The following is a 13,939-nucleotide window of genomic DNA, read 5'->3' as shown; positions in this document are numbered from 1 at the left end:
TGCCCTGAAGAATAAGTGATCCTTCGTTAGCGTGAAGAGTCTGCTTTATGCGCTCCGCAGTAGCCCCGCTGCGAGGCTCCGGCGACTTGACAGTACATGAGCGTGCTTCACTAGCAACCCCCACTCTGGTCAACAACTTCAAAATTCAGGGCTATATATTTAAAAATCGCTGGCCCCCGAAAGTGTCTCTAGGAATAATTTTCGCCCTTGGACAAATGTAGTTGGTGATCCCTGGCCTGTACTAGATAGTTCCGGAACTAAAGATTTCCAGGGAACTATTCCTTGGAAAAGTACGCTTTCACACCAAGTACTTTTTCCAGGAATAGTTCTCGGAACTTTTAAATCCTGGAACTATTTAGTAAATCGCGTAATAGCGGAATAAGTCCCTGAGGGAGCCGCTGACATCACTTCTTCTTCTGCTTTGGGTTTCCTGGCAGGCCGCAAACAACTTCACGGCGTATACTGCCACCTGAAGTCCCCGGCCATAAGTTAGTCTCTCTCCGTTGGTGCGCTGTGCGCAAATGCTAATAATGCTAATGCGAGCAAATAAAATGGCAGCTTCACAAAAACTTTTCAGAGTTTTACGGGGCGTGGTTTGCAATTCGCCCAGCCAATCAGAAATGGGAACCTTTTTCTCCCATGAAAGTACCTGCTATCTAGCAGGGACTAAAAAGGGGTGAAAAGGTTCGCAAAAAAAAGTTCTAGTTCCAGATCTTTTTGGTGTGAATGCAAAATCCCAGGAACTATCGAAAAAAAAAAAGTGAAGAAAGGACATCAAATATATATACATAGAACAAAGAATAGGATAATAGAGAACGCAAATTAAATACTATAGAGTTTAAAAGGGGTTTTAATGATGACTCAGCACTGCCCATTATAATAAATATTGTATACTGTAATAATATATAGGCCTACATGTTTGGATATAAAGATTATAAAACAGATGTACAAATGAATAGTGTATTACAAACTTGGTATTTGGTGTTGTGTCAAATTATCACATAAAACATAATAGTCTTATACTCTGATTGCCTTTTACACTGTTGAGTTGTATTTTTAGTCTTGTATGTGTTTAAGAGACATATGTTAAAGGTCCCATGTCATGGCCATTTCTACTGATCATAATTCCATTGTTGAGGTCTACTAGAATATATTTACATTGTTCAATGTTCCAAAATCACATTGGCTTCTCATACAGCATCTCTGTATGTGTATTCACTCTCTGTCCTACACACCTTGTTGGAGGTCCTGCCCCCCCTCCCTATGAGCCCACTCTGTTCTGACGAGTCCACCATCGTTACAGCGGAACATTAGTGATGATGTGTTAAAATGGCATTTGTTAGCAACCAGAAAACGACACCAGTAATGACAAACCGATGAGAATGCTGCGTGGGGTCTGGGTGCCGTGTTGGCGGGACGTTGCGGGGCTCGCTGCTCCGCCCTTTGAGGCTCGTAGAGCGGACAGTGTGAGCTGGATTACTGGTGTCGTTTCCTGGTTGCTGCGTGGGGTCTGCGAGACAGCGAGACACCGCGGAACTCAGCCTGAGCACACTGTGAGTGTGTGTGTGTGGAAATCCGCGGAGCCTTTACGTCACTATGACCATTACGTCACTATGACCAGGAAGGAAAAAAATGGAAAAAGAGAACTCTCCAACGAGGCGTTCTGGGGCAGCATAGACAGGTCTTTTCTGTGTTAGTTTTTTACTCGCTACAGGGTGTACTTTGAGGGTTTGTGACTTTGCAGACCGTTTACATGCAGAAAAACCTTCATAACTCACAAGGGGACGGGTAATAACCAGAAAAGCATGTCATGGGACCTTTAAAGGAATGGTCCACTCATTAGATAATTAATCAAAACTTCAGTATTTAGTGAAACGTTATGTTTAAACCATACCCTGAAGAAATCAGCGATATTCCCCGGTAAATAATGATTTTATAGCTCTTTTTTATCAAGACCTGTATATTCCGTCTGGCCGCCGCCATGTTTGCCATTTTCAGTAGTCACGTGATGGTCGTGACGTCATCCATGCGTTCACTTTGTCAACACACGGAGTATTTCAGTTCGAACTCGTCAGCAGAGGAACAAGTTTTGACCAATGTAAAGAGATTGGATGGGGGAATTCAGCCATACATATCAGTATGACAATACGACACCCTCTGTCCGTAGACCCTCACATCGTACAAGGAAAAACTTCCGAAGAAAACCCCCAGTTTAAAGGGAACATGGGAGAAACCTCAGGGAGAGCAACAGAGGAGGGATCCCTCTCCCAGGACGGACAGACGTGCAATAGATGCCGTGTGTAAATTGAAAAGATAATACATTTGCAACATAGGTAGTCCAAATGTTTGGAAATGCATGTGTATAATAGGAAGATGATATAAGATACTATATGTATGCATGTAGTACCACCCTTGCTAGCGATTCCCTCTCTAGTTTAGCATACTCAGCTTCGTTGTCCCTGGCCATAGAATCACGATTTTATGGAGCCGGAAAAACTGGGGGGAAATACACACTAGCCAGTACTACGATATATGGAAAGGCCACCAAAAACTGTCCTGGCCTGGACGTTAAAACGGGGCTAGCCGCTGCAATGGAAATGCGCTATAACATACCTTATTCTTACTCCGAGCACTACTTCTGCTCCTCCTTCGCTTCACACTTGCAGAGGGCGATTTCTCTACTGGCCGAACTGGTGTCCTGGTCGGTGATGACACCAGAAAGACCGATGGTACTGCATCTCCATTGAGTAATGGTTGTTCTTTAAATCCCATGTTATGTTTGATCATACTCTCAGAGTAGTCGTCCGGAAATGTGAAATGTTCGCTGCATACATGAGCCTGTAAATCTCTCGGTTCGGGCCGGCCACATTTCGCTAGCCACTGCCTCCGAATGTACTTCTTATGCTTACCTTTTGGCAACAGATGGAACCGAGCATTCCGTGGATTGTTCCTATCCGAATTATGGCAATATTTCGCGATACAGTGAGGCATATTTGAAGAGAGAAACTACAGTAAATAACATGGAGATCAACGTGTCTTCGAAAACCAAACGCATGGATTACGTCACGTCCGGGAAATGGCGGCGCCCACAGTGTTGATGTTATTTCGGTATATAATCAGTTTAAAATCACTGATAATGTCATCGGATTAAAAAAAAAAAAAGAGAGACTGGCAGAGACTGGTCTGTTTTATCGGATGATAATTTTTAAAAAATGAGTGTCATGAGCATACCATTCCTTTAAGGATTTACATTTCTGCAGGGCAAAAGGAAGTGTAAAAGGGGGATATGCAAATGGGTAAGGACGAGGGGGTTTAATGGTGGGGATGTTTAGATCAGTGCTTCTCAAAGTGTGGTCCGTGAGCGCCCTCGAGTGTTTTTTTATTGGTTAAGTGGTCCTTGGTATGAAAAAGTTTGAGAAACACTGGTTTAGATGATGCCTAAAGGAATTTAAGGGTGGGACCAGTTGGCTATTCTCTACTATATAGTGTAACTGTAAGCTGTGTTCTGAAGAACTTCTCTATCCTCTGAGGATGAAGTAGCTCTGTTCCTACATTTGGGATCGATTTCACTTATATATTGAATTTCTTTATTACTCTTCTTCCAATTAACCATCCACAAAATTGTTTGTAAACTCATGAAGAAACTATTTCTCGCTCAGGTCTCAGCAGATCTTCCACCAGCCTTGTCAGCCTCACTAGACTTTATATTCTCACTGCAAAGAAAAGCGCCAGTAAATCCCTGACAGTGTGGATCTCCTCTGACTGTGTCCCCTCACCTCAGACAGGTTCACTTCCATCAGCATGAGCCATGTGCTACCTGAGAGCTGACTTAATGTCATGGTAACAAAAGAAGTATGTGCTCCTAATGAGCTGTGACAAGCTCAGTGGAAGAGGTGCTGACAGTAATGACAACAGGAAGATTTCTAACCATGTCACCATCACTGCACATTGTGACACAAGCTTCCTGGATGGATACCACTGGTTATAATAATACAGGTCGGGATGTGATTCCAAAACATACTTCTCTTAATGCCCTCAATTATACATGAATACAACTCTGACACAAATGGACAAAAAAACATTCTCAAAGTTGATTAAGACAATATTTGAAAAGGGACGAACAGAACTCTCTTAAAACAAGTATCATTTTCCTTATAAGTGAAACGTACAACATATGATATGTTGCTGTTGAATGAATCCTCTCTTTCTATCCTTGTCCTTGGCATCTCAAACAGGTACTGTGTAACATCATAGGTTCTAGGTTACTGATATTCTGTACAAACTGTGAAGACCACTGAGACAAATGTAACATTTGTGATATTGGGCTATATAAATAAACATTGATTGATTTATTGATTGATTGAGGTTGCAGCAGTTAATTCTGCTGATTGGTAGTGATAAAGGAAACATCTATGCTCATGTATGTGGGGTGATGCCAGCCCAGAGGAAGTGTTATGTGCTGGACCAGATGCATTCTTTATAAGTGCTTCCCTAAGAGCAGTTTAATCAACTGGCAGTTAAATTCCTGCTGACCGAACCGCTACAGTATGCACCAAAAGAGCAGGGCAGGAGTCAGGGGTTTGCTGAATTACATCCATGGATGAAGTCGAGCTGACACAAACGTACATAGCATGAGTCTTGTAAGTTGTATCATTATCGATCAGCATGTGGACACCATACAATGGGAAACTTCCATTCTTACTAATGGCCACTTCACGAGTTTTCTAAGTAAAAGAAGTTAGATTAAGTGGAAATCTATTAGAAAAGTACCCTACTTCTCACTGAGTTATTACCTCAGTAAACATCTTTTAATTAGTTTATCGTTTTAATCGCTTGTGTCTTCAAGTCTAAATTATGATTCCATTAGACTAAAATAGATGAATACAGTTTTTCTGGATTGCTAACACACTAAAATTCTAAATAAAGCACAATTATTTTAACTGACACTCAAAGAGCAAAACATCGGCTCAAATCTCCAAAACTCTAAACACGTTTTCAGCTTTTCACACAATTTGCAAATCAACACAGCCCTTTTTGCAAACCACTGCACACGTTTCTCCACGTAAGACACAGGAATCTGACATAAAGTCACGTGTTGGCAGGTTTAAAATACTGATATTCAAAATGCCTCGCACATGGACCAATGATCAAGAAACACGTTCCACATGACCAAACACCTGGTAGCATCATTGTTGGCTCATCAATCAGGATGTTAGCACTATAAAAAGACCACAGGTGAGTACTTTCTTACAGCAACAATGGAAGCCAACATGGAAGCAAGAGCAAGAGGAAGAGGAAGAGGAAGAGCTGGGTGAGAGTGAGAGGAGGAAGAATGAGAGGTAGAGGAAGAGCTGGAGGGAGAGGACGTGGACAAAGAAGAATACTCTCTAATGAAATGAAATGTTATCAACCATGGTGTGACGATGAGACAGGCTGGACAGAGGGTTCAGCCTAATCTAAGCCGATGTACTGTCGCCTCTGTAATCCGGACACTTAGACTTGAAAACAGGTTAGTTAGTTGTAGCTCTGCATAATTCATGATATATCAGTGCTTATATCTGTTTTGTGAAACGTATTTACTTCATTACTGTAATTGAATTGTTGGCATGTTGCATACTATAACTGTACAAACATCCTGCACAATGTACTGTGGTAAACTTACTTTTATGCAACACATACACACTGACCGACCACTATATCTTTGTTGTTTATCTGAAGGACTGAGAAACAAAGAGGTGGAAGGCTAAGGATTTTCAATGAAGCACAGGAAGCAGCAGTTACAAACTGGGTGTTGGCAAACAATGCATCACACTTATGCGGCTTTCACACCAGCGCTTTTCAGTTTCTAGCTCCGAGCGGGAGCTTTTCTGGTTCAGCTCCGGTTTCCCTTTTCAGCTCCCGCTCTGTGCACACCGCCCACTGGCGCCCCAGAGCTGCCCTTGCTGCGTCATGACGTCACCGTTTACATCGCTGATTTGCCCCCCAACGGCAGCCATTACGGCAGCTCACAACAACAACAACAACAGCGTCGGGTCGATGATCGTGTTGCTTTTAATCACACGAAGCCAGAATAAATGGAATAACGACTTCTCCAACCTTATACTTTTCTCCAGAGTGCCGTGGTTCATTGTTTATTAATGTGTTTCTGCAGCATTTACCGACCGCTGCAGTATTGGCTGCTCTTCCACGGGAGTGTATTCTCCCGTTAGCTCCCGGTTAGCTCACACTGCAGCGGCCGCTCTAAAGTATTCACTGTCCGACTCACACAAGCAGCTGATGCATATCCCCAGTTCCCCTTAGCCTAAGTGAATGTGTGTCAGTCTGAATTGACGCTGTTTGGTATCACAACGCTGTTATGAAAGTTTCTCTGGTATAAAACGGGTGATGTTAGCATAGCAACCGAAGCTAAACTGACTACTTGCATCCGATAGCTGCAATAATACAAAACAACACGTCTGCCTCTCTCCACAATGATCGATAACAGCGAACGGATGGTCAAAGTAAGGCACAAATAAACAGAATCACACGAAGCCTGGTTAGTGTTGACTGACTTTATAAAGTGTGTTTATAGGCACTACTGCTTGTAGGCAGGCATGACAGTCGACCCATGGGAGGTGGGTTTAGTTTCCTGCACGCCTCGACGTAAGCGACGTCACCTCTTAGCTCCAAAGCTCTTGCCTCTGGACCGACAATTTCTTGGAGCTGGAAATGAAGCGGATTCCGGAGCTAAGAGCCGGCGCAGCTCCGGTGTGAACTGGAAAACCCGGCGCTTTTCAGGCTCTAGCTCCGAGCCGGAGCTGAAAAGGCACTGGTGTGAAAGGGGCATTAGAGAGATCCGAAGCATATTAGCTATGTGCTGAGATGCATGTTGCACAATGTTATTTTTGAATAAAATGTGATTTTTTTTCAACAACTCATTTGTGTTTCTTCCTTTACTGTATTTCTGTAAACTCAAGCAATCTTTCTCTGCAGAACCCTCTATGTACAGAGCATAGCCCATAACAGATGAAAGTGCTTTAGATTATGCTCAGCAGTGTGTAGTTGGGTGGTCAAACCATCTAGTATTATGAATGAAGTAGTGTGTTTAATTTAAGTGTTTATGTAGTTTTGAGTGCAGTTCTTCACTTAGCAGGAGAAATTAGGTGTTTTGCACTTTGGGTGTGTGGTTTTGTGAATTGTGTTTAGTGTTCTGAGAAACTGAGCAATTAAAAAAAAATGTGTGTTAGCAATCGAGAACAACTGTAAAGCGGAGTATGCTGTGTAGGGCGTCATTAACCCATCATTGTTCAGCATTCTGAAAACAAAAGACACTAAGATGTTAGCTTTTAATTTCTTCACACTTAGTAAAGTTTAAAGCATAATTTTTCTTCACCAAGGATGTGTAAAATAGCCATAATATACAGTCTTTAATTAACTATTAGTAGAGAATAACGAGTAATGAATATACTTTATTATTCGTTTCCATTAATGTCAATTGCAGATAAATGTTTAGTCTTCTCAAGCACCAACTATCAAATATCTCTCCTGATTGTTGGCACTTGACAATCACCTTACCTGAATTTTACTCAGGTGTAACTAAAGTCTGATTTAAGGGTTGTTTATATTTCACATCATTAATCAGAATCTGCAAAGTAACTCAAATAAGTGTAGTGGAGTAAAAATACCAGGTTAACCTCTGAATTGTAGTGGAGTAGAATTACAAAGTATCAATGAGCTGTCATGTGGGTATATATTAATGCTATATATTAATGCTGCGCATTATGGACAGCGATTTTCACCCATTTATTAATTATGTTTTACATTTGATAACACCAATGTGTTTAATACTGGCAACTTCTAATTGTGGGAAAAACGAAAACGTTCAGTCGAGATGTCCCATAGAACATTTTGCGAAACACAATAGCCAGCATGTGTAGTTCTGGGGGGGGGGGGGGGGGGGGGGGGCGTTCGATTCCAGTTTTGGATAGTCTGGCGTGGTTTCGTTCCATCTCAAACAGCCGTTTGACGCTCGGTGTAACCTTGGCGCACTGCCACTCCAACATCCAATCCCAGACCTTGAAGATTAATCACGGGGACTAGTCCTAAACGATAGCTGGGGATTATGGGTAGTGTAGTGTCTTCGGCCATCCTAAACTCAAAAAATGTGACAATCGCAATGATGCTCGAAATGTCCCTTATAGGCATACGTCTGTTTCCGGTTATTTTTATTTTGAAATTCAGTTCCTGACGGACGCCAAAAAAGCCCGAGATTATGGAATTAAACCAATAAATAAAAGCAAGGATAATTGTGTGTTATTGGTGAGTAAATAACAGTGTGTTATTTTGAAAAGAATAACGAATTAGAAGGAAAATATGTGACGGGATGGGAGTGAGAACGTGTTGCGCGCACCATAGAGAAATCCAGCCCAGAGTGAGTGTATGTCGTAAGAGATTTGGCATATTCCAACACTTTTGATTTAATCTGATCACATTACAGAACAAACTATTAAGAGCCCAGAAGCTCTCTTCACAAGCCCCATCATTAGACGGCTGCCCCTTAGCGCTCTAACGCTCTCACTGAGCTGTGTAATCGGGCTCTGACACAGTTGGCATGCAGAGAATCACAAGATAGATTCATGACGTCGGAAAAGCTGCAAACTGTTGAACAGAAGAAAAGATAGATGCCTAATCACCGCACCGCTGTGGCTCCTAACAGCCAGGTTTCATAGACAAAGCCCCAATTAGATCCTAACTGTCCCAGGTGACGGCTCCCATAGCAACAAGGCTGGGATGTCTGCGGTTTCACAGCAATCTCTCACACCACAGTCATATTAGCATCTTGCAATATAGTTCTATAAACCTTAATTTACTGTGAGCCAAAGTTTCATAAAACTATCTGTCAGCCTCTTGCAGGCCCACCACAACCACACTGAAAATATATAATAATATTGTGAAACAAATTAGTTTGATTCTTAGTATATAAAAGGGTAATTTTTAGTAGACACACACAAACACTAACATGGAAAAATTGGAATACTGAGCACTTTTTTTTACACTTAATCGTCAATTAATATAATTGACACCAAACAAAAATCACATTGAAGAAGATGAAGATTAACCTTTATTAATCCCCCTAGGATTAAGGAATAATTAATGAGAATGTCTACGCTTGCATTTGACTTGTGTTGTACACAGAATTAGTACAACTATAGTATATGAAGTGTAAAACCAGGGTATTACATCACACTCCTAGAAAATGAAAGCTATTTACTGCAGTTTGTTTGTATCAGAAGAAAAACACAGGCGAAATAAATGTGCTTACGGTCGGATGTCTTAGTAACACCAGAAGTCCCAATGAGCCAGTTGTTTACAAGAGCAATTACACAAGCACTTTCCATGCTATGACATCCAAAAATGTCTGCTGTGAAAAAGCTCTATATGCTATGTTACACTCCCACATTGCAATCAGTGAAACTGCAATCAAGACAATTTGAAACAGCTGGTAAGAAAGAAAAGCTGTAGCTCCCTTTCGAGAAACATACTGTATCAGTTATCCACACTGAAAGGGACTACTTTACCAAGAACAATTAACAATTTGCACTGGTGCAGCCCACACAAGTGTTACATTCATTTAATTATTGTTTGCAGTGCACCAGTAACTGTTTTCTCATGTGTTTTTGTATAATTAAACGACTACAATCTGACTTCATGCGAAAATGCATCATTGAGTTTACAGTAGGCCTATTACTGTTTACAGTCATTGTACTCATGTACTGTCTATAATGGATGAAAAAACAAAGGATTTGTGTTAAAATGCTTGTACGTCTTTGACATCTTTAGCTAGTAAACAAGGCACGTTTGAAAGGCAAAATTAGCCTAAACTAGCTGACAGACACTTAACTAAAAAACCAAGGGAAAACGGGGTTCAGGGGGAGTGGCTGTACGGCTGTACCCGTAGCATAGAAAAGGGGGAAGTGACGTCAGAGGTTACGCGGCTGTGGAGAAGAACGTGTTGCCCACATTCTGTTACTGAGTTTAGGCTAGTTAGCTAGCAGGTTTATTGTTTTGGGTGCAGTCACTTTTGCCTCCACTTGCTGTTCAAATACATGTTGAAAGAAAAAGTCAATCTGTTTACAGTTCTGTTTCATATGGGTGTTGAAGAAGAAGAAGAAGAAGAAGAAGAAGAAGAAGAAGAAGAAGAAGAAGAAGAAGAAGGGGATGAAACCCTCTTTAATGGTCACACATGCAGAGCACACAGCACACACAGTGAAATGTGTTCTCTGCTTTTAACCCATCCTAGTACCAGGAGTCTCGTACTAGGAGCAGTGGGCAGCTATTGCACAGCGCCCGGGGAGCAATGGGAGTGAGGGGGGAAGGGGGATGTCCGGTGCCTTGCTCAAGGGCACCACGGCAGGGCAGGAGGTGAACTGGGACCCCTCCAAGTAGAAGTCCACACTCCAAATTAGGGCTGCACGATTCTTGCTCAAATGTGAATCACGATTTTCCTCCATAAGAATTGAGATCACGATTCTCACACGATTCTCATCGTTTCAATGAAAATAATTATTGCACTCTTACTCTTAGACGTCACGTGAGTACAATGAATTTAAACAGACAACATTTGTCTCTCTTGTAACAAAAACATAACTTTGTCTTTAGTCTAGTTGCTGAATACTGAACAAACATTACTACATTCAAAATGTGGAACCTGGAGCCAACTGTTGTGGCTTTAACCAGACACCATCAACATCAAAGTGCTGGACTTAAATCCAAGTCTCAGTTTCTTGTAGCAAAAACATAGAGTAACTAAAATGAATTTGACAGCCAACTACTGTGGCTTTAAACAAAGTGCTTGACTTAAACTCAAGTCTCTCTGGTAACAAAACATAAAGTAACTAAAATAAAGATATTTCTGCTGCCTGAGTGCTGAACATAAAAAATGTTTGCAGCTTTATAATAACAAAATGTAAACTTTGCAGTAGCACCTGTCCACAGTGACAGGACACCCAACTACTGTACAACAACACCAACCTGTTTGTTACAGGGAGGAATGCACTTACGTTACTCAAAATACCTCACCACAGTGCTGAATATAAAACAAAACAGTCACAGCTTTAGAATAATAATATAAAAAAAAGCCTAGCCGGCTAGCACCCAGTTCAACTACTGCACTTAAAGGTTATTGTACTGAAAAAAACCATAAACTTAAACAAAGTGTTAGACTCCACTGAGTAGTAATGTCACTGAATCAAAAGGATTAACTTAAATACTGCAGTCAGTACTGAATATAAAAACGGAACAGAACATAAAGTTACAGCTTCAGAATAAATGTAAATAAAGCCTAGCTGCCTAGCTACTAGTACAGTCCATCTACTTTTTTCGGCACAAGCACAACTTCCCTCTCACTCTCGCCAGAGTCGCCACCGGGATTTTCATCGGTGTTGTTGTCATTGTCCTCGACCTCCTCGTCACTCATTTCTGTGTCACTCATTTCTGTTTTTCTTGTACTACTAGTCGCTCTCGTCACTCTTTGCTAATCAGTGCTAATGCTAACGCTTCTGTAAACATACTGCCGGCTCCTGCCCTCACGTGCTGCAGTCAGTGAGTGTTGCCAGGTATACTTATTATAAGCCACATTGGGCTTATCTTTATGTAGAGTTGCTTGGTAGTAAGTAATAATGGTTGTTGCGGTTGTGAGCTTGTAGACCCGACATATATAGGTTTAAAGTGCTCATGTTCTTTTGCGCTTGTTTTCATAGACCTGGTTGCTTATTCCTTCCGCAAAAACTGGCAACCCCAGTGGCTGCAGCGTTAACACTGCATGAGAGGAGGAGAGAGAGGCAGAACACTACCATTTGGATGCGATCATGGTACTTTAATGTTAAATGTATAGAGTATATTTGCTTTACATCGTTTAAGTATGATTGACATTGCAAGTTGGTATTATTCAGAAGCAAAATAATTAAAAAATGTAAAAAAAAATCCCCCAAAAAAAATCAGCTTGACGTCATAGGATCGCCGTAATTTAGAAATGAGATCGCATAGGTGTCTGAATCGAGATCACGATCTTTTTTCGATTAATCGTGCAGCCCTACTCCAAATGTAGGTCTGGTCGGGGACTTGAACCGGCGACCCTACGGCTCACAGTCCAAGCCCCTACTGACTGCCATAGATTTAGTCCCTAATTTTGCTCTCAAAATGGACCAGATTGATGCATTTAACTTCAACATTTAAAAAAATCTCTTCCCGGGGGAGCTTGCCCCCGGACCCCCCTAGAGGAGGGGAGGTCCACAACCTGCCCACACCCCCTGTTAAATTGTCTCACCCACATTGAGGATGCTTCCTACGCCCATGTTTTATTCCATGCGTCAAGTCAGGCAAATTGGGTCCAAATGTTATTGCATCTATGATCTGTTAACATTAAAATCACTAAATATATGCTGTAACTATTTTGCTCTAGGCAACTCAAGGGCTCAGGTAATGTGATTACTATATGAATAATGGTCCAAAATAACATTAAATGCATAGGATTTTTTGTTAAGTTACATACTTTCTTCGCCGGCCGGCCGATACATGCCGTGCATTAATTGGGCCTGTCTGTCAATTAATCCCCGGGCCACTTTTTCCCCCCAGTCCGCCCCTGCTCACCGGTCAAGGGCAGTCCGGTCCGGTCGGTGGCACCTCCAGCCTGAACTGAGGGAAAAAAATCCCCAAAGGCCATGTCGCCTGTACCGGTTTGCACACTTTTAATAATGTCAAAACTTGCTATCTGGTAGATCTGAGCGGGGACACAACTTACTGGAGATCACACTGTTATATACTGCAAGAGGAGCGTGTTTGTATCTGCTATTTGAAAGGCTAGGTGTTCAAAGGGAGGTCTGGGGACCTGCTGGTGTCCTCGAGGCTTCCAGCTGAGTGCTAATGTTATTTCACTCACTTTGTGCCTCACGAGCTACAAGAATAATGTTTATGAACGTCGTCCTCTTTGTCTATCATAAAAATGGGATGAACACATACAATACAAAATAAAGAGCATTTGAACACAGTTTACCCCCTAAAAACTGACTGACTTATTTATAAGGTCAATTTAAAGCACATAAAACACCTGACTATTCAAGATTGCAAAGTACAGAATAAGACTACCCTTATAAAGGATTCATAAAGGGTTTATAATTAGGTTATTAATTAGGTTGTAAACACTTTATTAATCATTAATAACCCTTTATAAACCAGTTCTAACATAGTTTTCACACATCAACACAGGCTCACTATTTGGCAAGATGACTAAGCCTTATATTGGCTACTTAGCGAGAATCAACTCGGTGAGCAACAGATACCAAGTATGCTGGCTGATGAAGAAGACGAAGTAAGCTAAGTAGCCAATATAAGGCTTAGCAGTACAGATAGATGTGGGCTCACTATTTGGCAAGCAACCGGTCACAGTTGCCCTGTTTATCTCATGTCTTATAAAAGCTTATTAATGATTTATAAAGTGTTCACAACCTAATTAATAAATGAATTACAAACTATTCGAGAACCCTTTATAAGGGTAGTCTTATTGAAAAGTGGTACCGGAAAATCTGTATGCAGGTGTTCGAGAATTTGTGTTTACATTTGTAGAATTTTATCAAAGCAATATAGGGTAGCATTTTGCCTGTAGTTACAGTAAATTATATAGGTCTTATTGTGTATGACATAAAACCAACAATATTAATAATAATAATAATAATAATAATAACTGAGATTTCTATAGCGCCTTTCAAGGGACCCAAGGTCGCTTTACAGGAATTGGGGCGAGCACACACAAAACAAAACAAAGGTCAGACAGACAAAACAACAGATCGATTTAAGGGCCGAAAGCCTTGATGAAAAGATGGGACTTGAGGGCCCTTTTGAAGGCGTCCAGTGTGGGGATGTTGCGAATATTAGTTTCTGTTGCTTACATAAATATAATTAAAGC

Source organism: Pseudochaenichthys georgianus, chromosome 13 (genome assembly GCF_902827115.2).
Source record: "Pseudochaenichthys georgianus chromosome 13, fPseGeo1.2, whole genome shotgun sequence".
Lineage (NCBI taxonomy): Eukaryota > Metazoa > Chordata > Actinopteri > Perciformes > Channichthyidae > Pseudochaenichthys > Pseudochaenichthys georgianus.
Note: the sequence above shows the minus strand (reverse complement) of the source record.